The sequence below is a fragment of the Capra hircus genome, unplaced genomic scaffold, assembly GCF_001704415.2.
Source record: "Capra hircus breed San Clemente unplaced genomic scaffold, ASM170441v1, whole genome shotgun sequence".
NCBI lineage: Eukaryota > Metazoa > Chordata > Mammalia > Artiodactyla > Bovidae > Capra > Capra hircus.
In genome coordinates this window covers 61,501-80,502 of record NW_017189574.1, presented here as the reverse complement: position 1 = coordinate 80,502, position 19,002 = coordinate 61,501, and the positions used below count along the sequence as shown (strand labels likewise).

At 41.8% G+C, this 19,002-nt stretch overlaps 1 pseudogene; it reads left to right on the top strand.

Annotated features, from left to right (window-relative positions):
- Positions 1-18,230, top strand: part of LOC102178890 — a 62,367-nt pseudogene extending 44,137 nt beyond the window's left edge.
- Positions 18,231-19,002: the final 772 nt, after the last annotated feature.

Below are 19,002 nucleotides of genomic sequence, written 5' to 3'. Positions count from 1 at the left end.
GGCTTAGTTTTATGATTTCTGAACCCAAAGCAGGTCAGGCTGAGGAGTGAGGGCTGGGGCTTCTACAGGGGGATTCATAGCTTCAGGAAGGGAAATGGAAGGAAAGCCCACAGTGCACAAACATGTGCACACAGGCACACACACACACTCACACTCAAACATGCCAGCAGCTTAGTTCCACCAACTTCAAGTCACACACATCGAGAGGACTATGGTTGTTCAGATCCCACCAGGACTGAGTCACGGACGTTGCCTGTGTGACCATGGGATGCTGAGAAACACCCACATCTTAAGCACTCTCAGTATGTGTGACATCAAGGCTGAGTGAAACATAGTTTAGAGAAAAGTCATGGAACTATTCACAAGTGTTGAGTATTTTAGTCTAAGAGGAGTGCAGTCCAAAAGTCCACTTCTGGGACAGTGTTCTTCTCACTTCAGTTCAGTCTCTCAGTCGTGCCCAACTCTTTGTAATCCCATGGACTGCAGCATACCAGCTTTCCCCCTCCATCACCAACTCCATCACCCTGTCCATCACCAGCATTCCAGGGACCACTTATTCTCTAACCACACTGAGAACAGTGTAGCAACTATTTTATCAGAGATGACTTAAGAGCTCCCACAAAATAACAACTCAGTTATCAAGTATCTGATAGCACAATTGGTGCTTCTGTGCTTCTCCCCAAACTTGAGAAGAGAAACAACCAAAGCAAAGCCTTTGAGCAAATGAATCCAGACAGGACACGGCTTGTAGGAACAAGGTCTGTCAGCATTAGCTGACAGCTTCCCAGCTGGGGAAGCTCCCAGAGCTCCATCACTGGGGGAGGACGGGGCCTGAGCATCTGCCTGTCTGCAGAGTGAGGGGTGGTCACAGAAGGGATCCTGGCTCAGCCCAGGGAAGTGCAGAGAGAGTGCTTACAGAGCCTGCAAGCTCCATGTCAGAGTATAAAAAAGTGAAAGTGGTAGTCACTCAGTCATGTCTGACTCTTCAGGTACTGGGCAGAGAATGTTGCTGCCTGTGGGAAGTTTGGCCCCAATTTGATGATAATAAAAGTGCACACGGTGTTTTCACAAAGTACTGCTCTGTCTATCACTAGCTGGGTGAGGATTGCGCGTGGACCAGCCGGTGATCAAAGTGCCTGTCTGGCCTGTGCCTCCAGGCTGAGTCAGGAGGAGGATGTGTGAATGCATTCCCTTCCTCGACTAGACCCTCCCTACTTCATCTGTGCTGCAGCCTGTATTGTCTCTTGGTTTCATTGTCCAGGTCGTACCTGCACATATCCATGGTGGTCATCTTCAGCTACCCCTTCTGGTTCGTGCTCACCATCATCTTCATCATTGGGACGACCCACATCAGCATCTTTTGCATGGGCTATGTGGTGGCCTGCTTCTACTTCCTGCTCTTCAGGGGCGACTTGCTGCTGAAACCCATCAAGAGCATCCTGTACTACTGGGACTGGCTGATCACTTACAACGTCTTCATGATCACAACGAAAAACATACTGTCAGTAAGTGGCTTGTGCCATATAACACATTAGCGGTCTCAGCCTTAGAGCAAATGACCTGTTGGGTGGTTACAGAAAGCCCTCAGGCCCTCATGCTGCTCTCTTAAAAGCCCCAAATAGGATGCTGGTAAACTCAGAATTGGAATGGCTGTTTATTACTCCTTGTTTTGCCGTTTTAAGCAGAATCCTTTTTGCTCGCTTCTACCCTCTCAAGGGCAAGAGGATATGTATTTGTAGGAAAAAAAAAAAAAACCTCTAAAATGTATTTTCTCAATTAAAATCTAACCCTTTTGAGGAACAATTGGATATCACTCCAGGACAGGCTGCATGTGGCCCTTTATGAGTTGACATCGTCATGGGATGCCTTCACAAATTATATTCTGTTGGCTGAAACTGACTTTCTTACTGGGAAAGCACTGTGCAAGTGTAAATATTGATAGAGTGGACAAGGTTTTTCTCCACACGGTGTGGGGTACAGATGGGAGGGACAGGCCCCCAAAGGTGCAGGTGTTTTATAGTGCCCTGATGCATGGGTAGACACAGGAGCTTCATAGCTGCCCTAAGCACTGGCGTCTTGACTTAAAAACAGCTAAGATGGTTCAGGATTGAGACCAACACCTAATGTCCACAGAACATGGGTGGTTCTCTGTTAAATTTTTGCCTTCCAGGCCACAGTGTGGCCCCTCCCTGGTAGATAAACCACCCACAGGTCATCCCAGAGTCGCGTGAAAATTTTAGGCCACAAAGATACCTTTAAAGCTATGTATTCTGTCAAGAAATTAAACAGTGACCTTTCAAGAGCTGAAGGAGTTAATCCACCTCTAGCTCTAATTTAAACTCAATCCCAGGGCCTGCTGCTCATGGCTGTAACTGACAGAGCATTAGAAGAACAGTGGTGGAATGGGGTAGGAGGTGAGAAGGAGTTTCAAGAAGGAGGGTACATGCATATACCTATGGCTGATTCATGTTGATGTATGGCATAAACCAACACAATATTGTAAAGCAATTATCCTCCAATTAAAAATTAATTAAAATAAAAATAATAGAACAGTGATGTATGACTGCCTGCTTCTCCCCTTCCTGGCACTTAAAGATGAGCTTGCCAGGTAATTCTCCTGGAAAGCATTTGACTTTGGGTGTGGGGAGGCACGTGCATTGCTGTGTTTAGAGGTCTGGGGAAGCCAAGTCTATGTAACAATGAGTGTGTCTTTGAAGAATTTATTTTTTCTCCAGTCCATGTGAATGGTTAAGTTTCTAGTTGGTAGTAAAAGTTAATTTTATTCCTCAGCTGGACTCTAGCAGTGCATGTTTGTCTGTGGGGTGGTGTTGAGAGTTGTCGGGCAGGGGGTGAGGCAGGACAGGAGGTCATGCTTTCTCCTGAAGCCAGTCCGATGGGCAGAGACGGACGCCTGGGAGCTGATCCCTCCCAAGAGCGGTTCCCGGAAAGTGTGTGACTGTGGAATCCACTCATTCACTCATTCATTCTGTAAACCCAGGTTTCAGACCTGGTCTTCACTTTCGTGTTGTTGCTGTTTAGTTGCCCAGTTTTGTCAAACTCTTTGAGACCCCATGGCCTGCAGCACAACAGGCTTCCCTGTCCTTCACTATCACCCAGGGGGTTTGCTCAAACCCATGTCCATTGAGTCAGTGATGCCGTCCAACCGTCTCATCATCTATTGTCCCCTTCTCCTTCTGCCTTCAATCTTTCCCAGCATCAGTGTCTTCCAATGAATCAGCTCTTCATATCAGGTGGCCAAAGTATTGGAACTTCAGCATCTGTAATTCCAATTAATATTCAGGGTTGATTTCCTTTAGGATTGACTGGTTTGATCTCCTTGCAGTCCAAGGGAATCTCAAGAGTCTTCTCTAGCACCACAACTCAAAAGCATCAATACTCCAGTGCTCAGCCTTCTTTATGGTCCAACTCTCACATCCATACATGACTACTGGAAAAACCATAGCTTTGACTATATGGACCTTTGTCAGCAAAGTGATGTCTCTGCTTTTTAATATGCTGTCTAGGTTTGTCTCTGCCCAAATGAATCCTGGATTAGTGCTCACCCATTGGCTATTGCAAAGTCAGGCTTGTTCCTATGATGCTTTAAGTATCCTTTTTGAAAAGAGAGGTATTTCCCAGTGCAAAGAGCACCATGCTGAGGCTTCTCCTCCTTGCTCCTTGGGTTTAACTCCTGGAAGTGAAACACCAAGCGCTTTACTGGGTGGGACTGGATTTTAGGAGCCATCAGAGCACTGAGCTGTGGGGAATTCCTGCATGTGTTGGGATTGCAAGACATCAACCTTGTTTTCTGGGTGCAGAGTTTCAGGATACTCCTTTCCCACTTGTTTTTCAGATAAGAGTGTGTGGCTATATTGAAAAACTGGTTCAAAATAGTTACTGATTGATCCAAGCATTAGCCTGGCCTGCACAGTCAAGGGATACACAAATGCATGAGTATGAAAAGCAGATTTGGGAATGGAGGGACAGAGAAGGGAGGGCAGAAGTAGTGTTCTAATTTAAATATCTGGGCCAAAGCCCCTGAAGGAAGGAGATGAAGGGATGCCCAACTCAGTGTCTTCATGGAGCTGTGGGATGGTGCCTTCAGGGTATCTGTGGTCAGGACACCCCCACCCCCAGGATAATCTTTGATCTTCTTCTACAAACATCCCACCCCTCTTCCCAAGCAGGTATTTAGCAACTCCCTGAACTTCCTGTATTTATGATGGGAAGGGTCACAGATGCCCATGCACACCTATGACTGCTGGGTGGATCATCAGAGGAGCTCTGCCTGCAGAGCCCCCACCTCGAAGCTCAGAGAAGCCCCACTGGGTGGACAGTTAGGAGGAGCAGCAGAATGTCTGTAGTTAGACTCCCTACCTGATGGAGGCGGGACTCCCATTCCCACCCTGTGCCTCTTGCGTCAGCACCCTGGACAGCGCCACTGTCCTCTGTTCTCCATAGGGCCTGGAACCTGGCTCTCCCCCACCTCCACCCCCACCCCCGCCCTGCCCTGCCTTCCGGTCAGATGATGAAGGAGGCACTAAAGCTTGTTTGACTTGGGAGGTCAGACATGCTGTTGGCACCTATTCTTCCAATAGACTGTAGCTACTCTGCTAGTCACCCTGGAAAGGGCCCATTCCCAGAACATGTCTTGTTTATGCCGAGACTCCCTCTGGTGTTGGGACAAACAGATGTGGTTTCTTCCTGGCCTTTCCTCCTGAGCCCTAGAGTATCCAAAGCTCACTTGTTGCCAGCCTTCTGAACTGGTGCTGTTACCATACTTGAAGTTTGTGCCCTTGGCTGCAAATAAATCCGTTCACAGGGACTCCATGTCTCAGAAGTTTGCTCGTATGTCTGTGTGATCGTATCACAGAGCTTATAAAATAACAATGAAAATGAGTATTTGTTTTAATTTTTTTCTTTTTCTTTTCCCCTCCCCTAGCTGATGACTACTTGTCGTGTATACTGCTCAGTGGGGAGGTGGGGATCATTTGGGACAGCATATGCTTTGCCTTCCTCCTGCTGTAGAGAAGAGTGTTCATGAGTTACTATTTTTTGCATGTGGTGGTGGATATAAAAGCCTAGAAGATCCTGGCATCCAGGTGGGTCAGGCTGTGGAATCAAGGGATTTCTCCTAAGAAACCTACTGGGAAGTGACATTGCCCCTGGACTACTCTCTGAGCTTGCCTGTAGAACCCACAAGGAATTAAGACACATTCCTTCCAGGAAAAGTGATCCCAGGCTTTAAGATCTAGAACAGAAGAGTAAAGAGGAAGACTCTGAAGGAAGTTACACCTTACCAAGAGTAGGATACTCTTGAAGTTCAAAGACAGATTGGACACTGAGCTCCTCGGTCCAGACCTCAGTCCTGGAGTAGCTCCTTAGGGCCTCCTGAGTCAGAACAGAAGCAGGGACCATGTTGGTCCAGAGTCTAGTCCATCTTCCCCCACCCCACTGCTGCCTCCCTTTTAAGGAGAAACTCCTGATGGTAGAGAAAAAATACTCACCTGTTACCTTTCAGAATATAGCCAGAGGAGCCCCTCTCCCCAGGGGAGGATGGATGCTGTGTGAATCCATTCACGGGGATGGGGCTTCTAGATGGGACTTGGGACCCCCAGCCCCAGCCCAGAGACTCCAGGCAGCAGCCCACCCAAAATGTTTTCTCTTGGTAACTGTTGTCAGGGAAAGTGGCCAATACTGATAAAAATGCTCATTCATTTTGTTTCTGGATTTCCTTTAGAGGGGTTGAGCTTTTCCATGCCACCATTGTAAAGGCTGTAAAGGCCAAAATCAAGGAGGAAAAAAAGTCCATGGACCCACTGAAGAGGCAGTAAGGACACTTCCCTTTCATTTGTGGTACACCTGATCTGTCTCACCAGATCCTGGCTCTCAGGGGGCCCCAAGCCCTGAAGAAGCCATTTGTGGTAACCTTCACACCTACCCAGGTGTTTGCTCTGTGTTGACTGACATGGAAATTGTCCAAAGAAGGTCACAGAGAAGTTGGGGCAAGGGGAGGAGCTGCCATGGGCAAGACCAGTGTCAGGTCCTAGTTTAGATGCTTCTTCTGGAGCCCCCAGCAGGTCTCTAAACTATCTGAATTCCAGTTTCCTGTTTTGGATTAGGAGTCGGTTCTGCCTGATCCTGGTAAATATTAAACAAGCTAGTAAATGAGACAGGGTTGTTCCCAGCAACACTAACTCAGAGAGAAGTCCACTGTGTCTGTGGCTGAAGTGAAGGAACATGGGTTCTCACTTCAGAAGGATCTTTAGAGATAATATGGTCCAGTCTGGTCAGAAGCTGCTGACGCATATAGTTGATAACTTAAAACCTACAACTAACCGGAGGTGGCACTGAAAATACACCCACATTTCCACGTCCAGCTCACAGCCTCCTGTCCCACTGGGCCGTTCTGGAGAACTCAAGTAATGGACTAACTCCACCCAGGAGATCTGAGAAGTCTTTTTCTTTTTTAATTAGCCCACTGAAAATAATTATTTTCTTGGAGTGAAATCTCTAGCAGTAAGTGGAACTTCTGAGGAAGGCTAGTGCCTCACATGTCTGGGGCCAGGCTTAAGAGCTGATGGCCATAGAATTCAAAACCTAGCCACTTTCTCCAGGAAAATGGAGAGACTCTGTCAGCGCACCTGGAAAGTTCCCTGCATTTCTAAGACTACTTCATTCCATCCTGACCTCATCTCCCAGCTCCTTTCCCTGTGCAAAAAATATTTGCCAATATGAATCATGCTATCCCATGTATGGTTATTTTCATAAACAGAGGTATGAAGTATATAAAATATATATAATGAAAGTACAATATGGTGTAGTTACTACGATTGCTGTTTCTAGCTATCTAAATCAGCTCTAGAGAAATAGCAAATTTGAACTCACATGTAGTATGTGTTCCTAATTTCCCATAAGTGAGACCTCTTACCATAATTTATATCACTGGATTTTTCCATTTCCTCAAATGAGAAGTCAGAATAAAAAAAGAATGAAGGCAATGATCATTGCTAAATACAAACAAATAAAGAAAATATTTAAGCTGCCCAAAGCAGAAATGTCACTTAAATCAGTTTTAAAACTTGGGCCATACATTTAGAATTTTAAGAAACCAGGAGATGAAATGTTTTAGGACTTCCTTAGTGGTCCAACAGACTTTCACGGCAGGGGTGAGACAGAGTTTTGATCCCTGATCTGGTTATACAGTGGAAGTGAGTAATAGATTTAAGGGTCTAGATCTGATAAATAGAGTGCCTGATGAACTATGGAATGAGGTTCGTGACATTTGACAGGAGACAAGGATCAAGACCATCCCCATGGAAAAGAAATGCAAAAAAACAAAATGGCTGTCTGGGGAGGCCTTACAAATAGCTGTGAAAAGAAGAGAGGCAAAAAGCAAAGGAGAAAAGGAAAGATATAAGCATCTGAATGCAGAGTTCCAAAGAATAGCAAGAAGAGATAAGAAAGGATTGGGAGCTCGTATACACCCGTGGTGGGTTCACGTCAATGTATGGCAAAACCAATACAGTATTGTAAAGTAAAATAAAGTAAAAATAAAATTTAATTAATTAATTAATTAATTAAGAAAGCCTTCTTCAGTGATCAATGCAAAGAAATAGAGGAAAAGAACAGAATGGGAAAGACTAGAGATCTGTTCAAGAAAATTAGAGACACCAAGGGAACATTTCATGCAGGGATGGGCTCGATAAAGGACAGAAATGGTATGGACCTAACAGAAGCAGAAGATATTAAGAAGAGGTGGCAAGAATACACGGAAGAACTGCACAAAAAAGATCTTCACAACCCAGATAATCATGATGATGTGATCACTAATCTAGAGCCAGACATCTTGGAATGCGAAGTCAAGTGGGCCTTAGAAAGCATGATTATGAACAAAGCTAGTGGAGGTGATGGAATTCCAGTTGAGCTACTTCAAATCCTGAAAGATGATACTGTGAAAGTGCTGCACTCAATATGCCAGCAAATTTGGAAAACTCAGCAGTGGCCACAGGACTGGAAAAGGTCAGTTTTCATTCCAATCCCAAAGAAAGGCAATGCCAAAGAATGCTCAAACTACCACACAATTGCACTCATCTCACATGCTAGTAAAGTCATGCTCAAAATTCTCCAAGCCAGGCTTCAGCAATATGTGAACCGTGAACTCCCTGATGTTCAAGCTGGTTTTAGAAAAGGCAGAGGAACCAGAGATAAAATTGCCAACATCCGCTGGATCATGGAAAAAGCAAGAGAGTTCCAGAAAAACATCTATTTCTGCTTTAGTGACTATGCCAAAGCCTTTGACTGTGTGGATCACAATAAACTGTGGAAAATTCTGAAAGAGATGGGAATACCAGACCACCTGACCTGCCTCTTGAGAAATCTGTATGCAGGTCAGGACGCAACAGTTAGAACTGGCCATGGAACAACAGACTGGTTCCAAATAGGAAAAGGAGTCCGTCAAGGCTGTGTATTGTCCCCCTGCTTATTTAACTTATATGCAGAGTACATCATGAGAAACAATGGGCTGGAAGAAGCACAAGCTGGAATCAACATTGCTGGGAGAAATATCAATAACCTCAGATATGCAGATGACACCACCCTTATGGCAGAAAGTGAAGAGGAACTAAAAAGCCTGTTGATGAAAGTGAAAGAGGAAAGTGAAAAAGTTGGCTTAAATCTCTACATTCAGAAAACAAAGATCATGGCATCCGGTCCCATCACTTCATGGGAAATAGATGGGGAAACAGTAGAAACAGTGTCAGACTTTATTTTTTGGGGCTCCAAAATCACTGCAGATGGTGACTGCAGCCATGAAATTAAAAGACTCTTACTCCTTGGAAGAAAATTTATGACCAACCTAGATAGTATATTCAAAAGCAGAGACATTACTTTGCCAACAAAGGTCCATCTAGTCAAGGCTATGGTTTTTCCTGTGGTCATGTATGGATGTGAGAGTTGGACTGTGAAGAAGGCTGAGTGCCAAAGAATTGATGCATTTGAACTGTGGTGTTGGAGAAGACTCTTGAGGGTCCCTTGGACTGCAAGGAGATCCAACCAGTCCATTCTGAAGGAGATCAGCCCTGGGATTTCTTTGGAAGGAATGATGCTAAAGCTGAAGCTCCAGTACTTTGGCCACCTCATGCGAAGAGTTGACTCATTGGAAAAGATTCTGATGCTGGAAGGGATTGGGGTCAGGAGGAGAAGGGGACGACCCAGGATGAGATGGCTGGATGGCATCACCGACTCGATGGATGTGAGTCTGAGTGAGCTCTGGGAGTTGGTGATGAACAGGGAGGCCCCGCGTGCTGCGATTCACGGGGTCTCAAAGAGTTGGACACGACTGAGTGACTGAACTGAACTGAACTGATCTGGTAATTAAGATCCCACATGCCGCACAGCGAGGCCAAAAATGTTGTTTGTAAATTTATTTATTCATTTCAATTGGAGGCTAATTACTTTACAATATTGTAGTGGTTTTGCCATACATTCACATGAATCAGCCATAGGTGTACATGTGTCCCCTATCCTGAACCCCTTTCCCACCTCCCTCCCCATCCCATCCCTCTGGGTCATCCCAGTGCACTGGCCCTGAGCACCCTGTCTCATGCAGCAAACCTGGACTGGCGATCTATTTCACAGATGGTAATATACATGTTTCAATGCTATTCTCTCAAATCATCCCACCCTCACCTTCTCCCACAGAGTACAAAAGCCTGTTCTTTATATCTGTGTCTCTTTTGCTGTCTCGCATATAGGGTCATCATTACCATCTTTCTAAATTCCATATATATGTATTAATATACTGTATTGGTGTTTTTCTTTCTGACTTATTTCACTCTGTATAATAAGCTCCAGTTTCATCCACCTCATTAGAACTGATTCAAATGCATTATTTTTAATTGCTGAATAATATTCCATTCTGTATATGTATCACTTTGCCACACAGTGAGGCCAATTTTTTTTTAATTAAAAAAAGGAAATGTATTGGTGTTTTTCTTTCTGGCTTACTTCACTCTGTATAATCAGCCCCAGTTTCATCCATCTCATTAGAACTGATTCAAATGTATTCTTTTTAATGGCTGAGTAATACTCCATTGTGTATATGTACCACAGTTTTCTTATCCATTCATCTCCTGATGGACATTTAGGTTGCTTCCATATCCTGGCTATTATAAACAGTGCTGCGATGAACATTGGGGTACACGTGTCTCTTTCAATTCTGGTTTCCTCAGTGTGTATGCCCAGCAGTGGGATTGCTGGGTCATAAGACAGTTCTATTCACAATTTTTTAAGGAATCTCCACACTGTTCTTCATAGTGGCAGTACTAGTTTGCATTTGGCATTTAGAAAGATGGCAATGATGACCCTGTATGCAAGACAGCAAAAGAGACACAGATGTGTAGAGCAGACTTTTGGACTCAGAGGGAGAGGGAGAGGGTGGGATGATTTGGGAGAATGGCATTGAAACATGTATACTATCACGTAAGAAACGAATCGCCAGTCTATGTCCGATGCAGGATACAGGACGCTTGGGGCTGGTGCACGGGGATGACCCAGAGAGATGTTATGGGGAGGGAGGTGGGAGGGGAGTTCATGTTTGGGAATGCATGTACACCCATGGTGGATTCATGTCAATGTATGGCAAAACCAATACAGTATTGTAAAGTAAAATAAAGTAAAATTAAAAATAAAAGGAAATGATATTTTTCAAGAGGGCATATGTGGGAGATGAAGCTCAACACTGCAGTTTCTGAATAGATTTCCTGAATAAACAGACAAAAAGCTACAAGACATTTTCCCAGATCCAATAAGAGATTAGATATGACACACAGAAGAGTTGCAGGGTCTGATAGAACAGTCAAGAATGTTGAAGTAGCAAGTTACTATTTACAAAACAGTTCTCACATTTATACGTCTTTTCACTTGATCTTTACAACTATATGAGGTAGGCAGTATTTTTTTTTAAGAAGAATGCAAAACCTGAGAGAATAAAAGAAACAAGGAGACACTTGTTGCTAACAAGCAACCATCCACAAGTCCCAACTGTTGCCACACTATCTATGATTTTGGCTGTGTGCATAAAAGTGTATAGGTAACTGTGGGTGTAAGCTGTGTCCATAAGTAGGTAGGTAACTGTGGGTGTGTTCTTGGCATTGCTGCTGGTGTTTTGTTGTGCAGGATGGACCACATCAAGGCTAGACAACAGAAATACAGATAGGGTACGGAGAGGATGCTGAACTTGACCTAGGAGTTGGGGGAAGGCCAAGACCTCCAAAAACTTTCTGAAGAGGATGACGAGAGTATGTTGAAATATTTCCTTCTTCACACAGTACCTTGATGTTGGGTAAAAGTATGATATAGGGTAGTGCTATGAAATAATATTACTATTCATTCTAGTTTTATGTTCCAGTTGTGGGTGGAATGTGTTTGTTTCAGAAAGTACATATTTAATGAATCCATGACTTTATGAATAGCCCCATATTTAGCAAGATGACTTTAATATAACTAGCTTCTCTTTCACGGACATGTGCTTCTGAAGAAAATAGGATGAGTTGGCTTCATTTGTTCCTTTAGGGAAGATATTTAGATATGTAGTCTACAGTTGTCTTTGATTTCTATAAATTTTATACAAAAATTAAATACATAGGCCTCTGAATAACAGTAGTTAAAATATTCAATTATTGTCTGTTCCAATGAAACTTGAGATGAAATAACATATTTATTACATCTAATTATATATTTGTTATATCCAGTTAAGTTTAAAAGTTCTAAAAGATCCTTGCATGCTTTTCTGTTTAAAGGGAATGGAGAAATAATACATGGTATTCTTCCAGTGCATAGCATCTATTTATCAACAGTAAACTGATATTTTTCCAACCATGCATTAAAATGATCACAAGAGGTATTTCTGGTCATTGGAATGGACGTATTCTAGCAAATTATTTGCCACTAAATTCTTCTATAATATCTGGGTGGTGCTTTTTGTTAATTCTATGGAAAATTCAAAGCAGGATGCATTTTTGACAGATAATCTTTTTCTTATTATACTTTTTATATGCCTTCAGTCACTAAAAAGAGTGAAAATGTGGCATTCTGTTAATAGAATACTGAATACTTACCTTGTGGAATTGATTGCTGAACCACGTAAATGTTCAGAGTCTATAGAATTTCTTTTCCTGAACTCAGGTGTACTTTTGCAATGTGTCTAGATTTTGACAGTTGAGTTGTTAAAGCATGGTTTTTTCAAAGTTTGTTTTCTCATTTCCTGAGAATTAATATTTGGACATATTTTATTTTAGGAGAAACAGACAAAAAGAAAACGAAGGGCAAAAAAAGCAGCGGTGGCGGCCTTGGGTTGATCATGTTTCCAGTAGGTTTTCTCAATCCCCTTACAATTTCATCTATTCTAACCCTTATATCCTTGACCAGAATTCAGGTGTCCCTGTGACCCGTGTGTTCCATGCATGGTTTGATGCTTGTGACTTGATAGGAGGGGCAGAGGGGAGAAACACTGTGATCTTTGTGGGTCTCTGGGCCTGACCGAAGGAATCTTCCAGAGCAGTCAGCTGACTACCATGTGGCTCACTTGCTCCTAAGCACCACCCGTGGGCTCATAAAGAGAAGAGGGGTTGATGGTTTTGTTATCCAATTCTGAGGTCCAGAGCTCTGCTGAGGTGTGTTTGTTCCATGGCTGAAAACCCTTATTTAAAATGCATTTTAGCTCCTCCTGGAACTCTGAATTTAAACAGAACCACTGTATTTGGAATGTCCATGCCCCTCTTTGAAAAGCATTGAGAGTGAATGCGAATGAGCTCCCCCTCCTGCCCTCACCTGCCCCACACTGCCATTCCGAGAGCACTGATTCCATTTTCACGTAAGGGTAGTTGGCAAATTATTAAACACAAAGATGGGGATACCTTAAGACAGTTACTTTCTCACCCTGCCTCCTCAGTTTCAAAAAAGCTCTAAACTACCCTCCAAATCCAATGCCCAGTGTGTGGGGGGTCTCAGAGTCATCAGAGCTCAGACAGGACCCTTCAGAGCAAAGTCAGATGATGGTTTTGGAAAAGCAGAGCTCTATAGCCACACAGAGTTGGTGTGTTTCACCCTATCACAGAAAAATAAAATGAATGAGTATTTGCAAAATGCAGCAGCTATGCCTACTCCACTTAGCAAAGGTTTTAGCACTTACTCTTGGCAATGGCATTCTAATGGAATGATCCATTTCAGCCTGACCCACTTTGAATTAGTTAGAATATTGAATAATTATTAATTATCTTGCAGATTACTCGTAATGTCTTCAGACTTTTATGTCTTGTATTGTGTCTTGTTTACTACAGCTTATGTAATCTGACAAGTAATATCACAAGGTCCCTAACGTCAACAGGATGATATTCAGAATCAGTAGGAAATCAGGTAGAATCCTTTCCCTTACCTGATTCTTACCATCATTTAGATCTGGTTTTGGCCTTTCACCCAAGAAGTAATTTCCTAAAATCAGCAAGCCAATTTCAAGAGTGATATTCAAAATGCTTCATATACCTGGATGTAATCAAATGTAATCTTAAATATTGAATTTAGCATTATCGTGTGAAAAAAAATCCATGAGTTCTAAAGAGTTTCATTTCATCTGCTGTTTAAGTCAAAAGACAAAGATTCAAGCTGAAATTCTGTGTGACCCACTGTCTGCTGGCGTGTCAGTCATGCCAACAGTCTCCTGTGTAGATGCTGTGTGCCAATTTCTATCAAGTCACAAGTAAACTGTGCTAATCTGTCTGTTTTTAAAGGGGCCTTTGCTAGTTTTGAGAGACCTATCCATTTCAAAATGGTGTCATACTGATGTTTTGTCTTTAACTGGGGGTATATGCCCACTGCAGTCATCATGAGTCTTTCCTTTGCTCATGTAAACATTGCATTTTGGAAGGAATTGGATATGGTCTTCGATCACCACCTTATGAGTTGGTTATCCTTGAAATAACTTCCTCTGAATGTTGTTGACTTTAGTTTCTGATTCATTTCACCCTCATTATATCAAGTTCTTGAAGGCTGGGATTACACCACCTGTGCCTTGTCATAAAAATTCCAGTGCAGTGATGCCGGGGTGTGTATCATTGATAGTTTGGAATCAGATATTTCTTTTTACAAGTTGGGGAGGAAAGGAAAGGAATTAATGTGTGGCTTATTTTGTAGACAATGACGAGTTCCAAAACCTATCTTTAGATTTGGAAGCACTTTACTGAAAGCCCATTTTCCAATCTCTTAAGTCATTGGGCTTTTAAATATTTCTTAGAGGTACCAAGTTAAGAATAAATGTCTTTGGAATACCCTTGGCAAACCTATTGATGATATAATAATGTTGCTGTGTTGTTCACATTATCGGTGAGCATCTGAGCTCTTAACATGTTCTGTAGGTGACATCCTCCCAGTTCCACGTCTATGCGCACACAGACCATCGCATCATTGCTGTTCAATGATACATTCCATGCTGGTAAGACACATTTGTTTCCACATCAGTTCTGTACAGCAGAATCAGTGACAAACCTCACTTTGTTGTCAAATATCTGAAATAAAGGACCAAGCCCCTGGAGTTATAGGTGGTGGGATTTTATTTTATTATTTTTTTGCAACTACTTTTATTGTTAAATGAAGCACAAATACAGGAAACCAACAAATGACATAACACATTTTACAAATTGCCACCCTATAACCACCATCCGGACAAAACAATCAGTCATCCAATGGCCCCTTCCTTGTGCCCACCTCAGTCACACTGGCCTCAACCAGCAAAGCAACCTCCAACTGATTTCATAGCAGTTTCATCTGCGTTTCTCTATAGCTTTATCACTCAAAGAACATCCCCGGACATTATGATTTAGTCTCATCCTTCCTTCATTTTACAATTTACAATCTGTTAAAGGTGCTGGGTATTTGACTTGTAGTTTCTCCTAGTCTCCACATCACTGTTTGCAAACTTGTGGTGCTGTTTAACCTGCTTCTCTGTCCTCAGAGCTTTGGGTTAAGTGGTTGAGAGGCTTGGTCAGATCCAGGTTTGTCCCCTTTGGCAGGAGATGCTAGCATATTCCTACATCAAGGGGAACCTCATGTCTAATTTGTCTTTTGTGATATTAGCAGCTGTTGATGCTCAATGCCTGAATCCATTAAGTCCATTACTTCACTGGGAGTTACAAATGTGATATTCTAAAACAATCATTTCTTTTTTTATTAGTTGGAATACTTTTTATAAAGAGGCATTTCCACTTCTATACATATTGGTATAAATCAGACAAAAAAGAGAAATTTTTCTCTTTAATTCACTACTTTTCAAGATAATATTCTATGCTATATAATTCTCCAAGTGTAACCAAATAATTTTTTGGTATCATTATGAAATTGTGATTTTTAAGCATATAGGATACGTTTTAACCCTTTGCAGTTATTGTCATTATTGAAGTTCAGATTGTCCCATCTTAAAAAATAATTGTCCCATCTTTGACTGGTGGTAGCCCTTTCAAGTTGACCTTCAAGTACTTTAGTCATGACCCTTGTAATTCTTCTAGATTCTTGGCTTTCTAGCATTATAAGATGTTCTAGGCTTGTCTTGTGTATTTCTTGTTCTGGACCTGGAATCAACCATTTGTCCAAGTCTTTTTGGTTTCTTTAACAAGGAAATGGTATTTCAAAACCATGATCTGTTCTGGGGGGTAAGGAATACTCGATGCTACTTGATTGGTTATTATTTATAAGCCTTTTCAGTAGACAGAATGGAAACATTAGACACTTCATACATTCATACTTACAAATTAACTGCAGCTTCAAAGATTTTTAAAACTGAATCTCTTCTATAATACATCTTTACCTCATTTCTTAAACCCTGAGAATCCTGGATCTCAAGAAAAGAGGAAATAATGGAATTAGCATGATTTAGTATTATGTTTGTTTTTCCCTATATCACATATGCAACAGTTTCAACAAAGGTAATACTAATACTGCCATCAATTTTATAATTACTGAAAACAGATTAACATTTTTTTCTGTTCATTCTCTCTCCATTTGAAATATGTTTGTGCTATATTTGCGTGATTGAACCATATAGACACTACAAACTATTTTCTCAGTCTTTGAACTTTTATTTATTTATTATTTTTTTAAATATAAATTTATTTTAATTGGAGGCTAATTACTTTACAATATTGTATTGGTTTTGCCATGCAGGTGGTGGGATTTTAAAAGCCAGCTGTCAGCATCAGTGTCCATGGTACATACACGGACCCAGGCTGGAGGCAGGACCCCTATCAGAACTCACAAACATAAATATAAGAGTTTATCTACTTATTATCAGCAGATAAAACTTTAGAAAATATTATCTAAGTTTCATTTCAATAACAATTTATAAAGGAATAGGAGATTTTTTAAAACACTTTCTTCCTTTTTTAATGTGTTAATGGCACATGTTGCATATAAATTGGCAGCATCTTTCAAACAATAAAAATCAATGTACGATTTCTCATGATGAAAACTGACTTCAGTGGCCATGTGAACAAAAGTTCTTGAAGGTATGATTGAATACAGTTGAGCTATAGTTGATTTTAGAGCCGATAATGAAGGGAAAATGTTCAGTCCTGGAAATCTTGGTGTTTACCAAATGACCACATGATATCAAGTCCGTGTGACTTTCCAGCAAGTCTCTGAGCTTATCTGAAGCATTACTTTCATGGTCTCCATCTCGGTCTGACATAATACTATGACTTTGGTTCATTCTCGCTTATTCTTACCTTGTGTTGAATTGCATTTATTTCCTTAGGCCTGGGCCCAGTCCTCTGGGCCTGGTGCCTGCTTCAAAATAAGTGTAACAAATTGTAGTGCTTCTGTTCAAGGATATAAGGCCCAATTCATTCATTCTGCATCTTCATGGATGAAGGTTTCAGATATGTCTGAAAACATGGGCAAAATTTCTCACTGTCATGTTTAGTGATAGCAACTAATTTTCAACAAGCCAAGGTTTCCTGTGACCTTACAATGGATAAGTCCAGAAGATACCTAAAGACATCACATGATGTCATCCAAAAGACACCTCAGCATTTGAAAATTCTGATATAACTTGAAAATATGCATATGTTTTCCTGCAGTGACAGTAAAGTTCTTGTAGCATCAGAAATGCACATGCTGGGTCTCTTTTCTCTGATAAAATAGTCATCAAACTGATAAAGATTCCATTCTCAAACTTCTTGAGCTCTCTGAACATTTTAGCTCTCTAGACTGCCCCCGTGCTTAAGACACAATATGTCTTTGCAAGGAAAATGCCAGCAAGGATCATCCATACAGTTTGTGCTTTGTGTCTTGTGGTCAGTACACTTCTCCTCAAATTTCAGTAAGCAACTGGGGGACTCCTTGTTGACTGGAAGCCTAACAGTGCTAAATAGTGCTAAACCCTATGGATCATGTCCACCTGGCTGCTTCTGTCCTAGCCTAAGAGTAGAAACAACCAGAGTGTGGTGGTGGTGTTTTTGTGATTGTGCTTTTTTCTTTTCTTTTTCATGTTATTTGCCCATTTCCTTCTTTTTCATGTTATTTCATGTTATTTGCCCATTTTCCTTCTTTTTTTATGTTATTTGCCCATTTCCTCCTCATGATAATGTGTGATTAAAATAAAAAAAAAAAAACTCTTTTTGCAGCCTGTGTTATGGCCTGTGTCTGCACAGTATAAAGTGAAGCAGAAGGTGACAACACTGACTCCTGGTCCTTAATCATCCCAATTAGCTTTGCCATAACAATTTGGACCCATTCAGATAACAATGAAGCTTCCACTTCCTCAGACCTTGTCTGAGGTCCCAAAGTGCTAACTGTGACATGATGATAGTTTTCAGTCTCCTGGGCCATCTTGGTAACAGAACTGGTTGCTGCAGGCTTGATCTAGTGCATACACGTACAATTTCCTGTTAAGAAGGAAGAAAATGCCAGATGAACCCAGCAGTGGCCAGGTCCCCTCCATGGCCTCCACAGACCATGTAGCTCATCCCAGAATGAGGCCTCCTCATATCCTGTTTCCTCCTTCCCACTGATGCCTTTGATGGACAATTTATGTGTCTTTGGGGGGCATTTCATAAATATGCCCCCAACTGTCTCATATTTCTTCCAAGAAATAAGTACATATTTTGTTTTACTTTTTGGTCGGGAGTGAAGATTACTATTTGTTTGAAACAGATAGTGAAGAAGAGGAAGAGAAAGAATAAAAAAATGGAAGATGACGAGCCCCCTGGAGGTCAGCTTTCCAGGTAACTATGAGGATAAGGGTGTCACAGGCTTGGTTGGTTGAAGAGGTTTTCTTTCTGACAGACCTTGACCACAGGCCTCAACTTCCTCTGTTGTGTTAATGCATGGTAGCTCCCAGAGGTTCTAGTTCACATCTGAAGTCACATGGTTCTCACTGTCCTGTCCTGCCGCTTGCTGTAAGCATTGCAATTGTTACTGCCAGAATTCCTGCAAGGGCACTGGTCCAGCCAGCTGTTCATTTATATAACAAATTTCTGATGCTCTAAACAAAATTAAGGCTGCCCTGGGTGTACTTCCTTTCAAGCTTTGCACTTGAGTGGACTTCTAGTTCCATAGGTGAAATAGCTAACCATGAAAATAAAATCCTCGCTTTGTTTTAAACACCGTCATTTCGAATTTTGAAAATCAGATTCCTTTGTACTTCTAAAAATTTTAGACTGTATTAAAATCATGAAAACCTCCAACCCAGTTTTGATGTTCTCAGTTTAAATTCATCTCTTTTTCAGAACCTGCCATATCATTTTCGGTGACATGAGTCACCAGCTTAGTAGTGTGTATCCAGCAATTGTATCATCAGTGTTTGTTAAAGATGTGGGCTTGTCAGTAGAGTTACATATGGGATGAAAACTCAGTAGATTTCCATTCACTTCAGTTCAGTTCAGTTGCTCAGTTGTGTCCAACTCTTTGTGACCCCATGAACTGCAGCACGCCGGGCCTTCCTGTCCATCACCA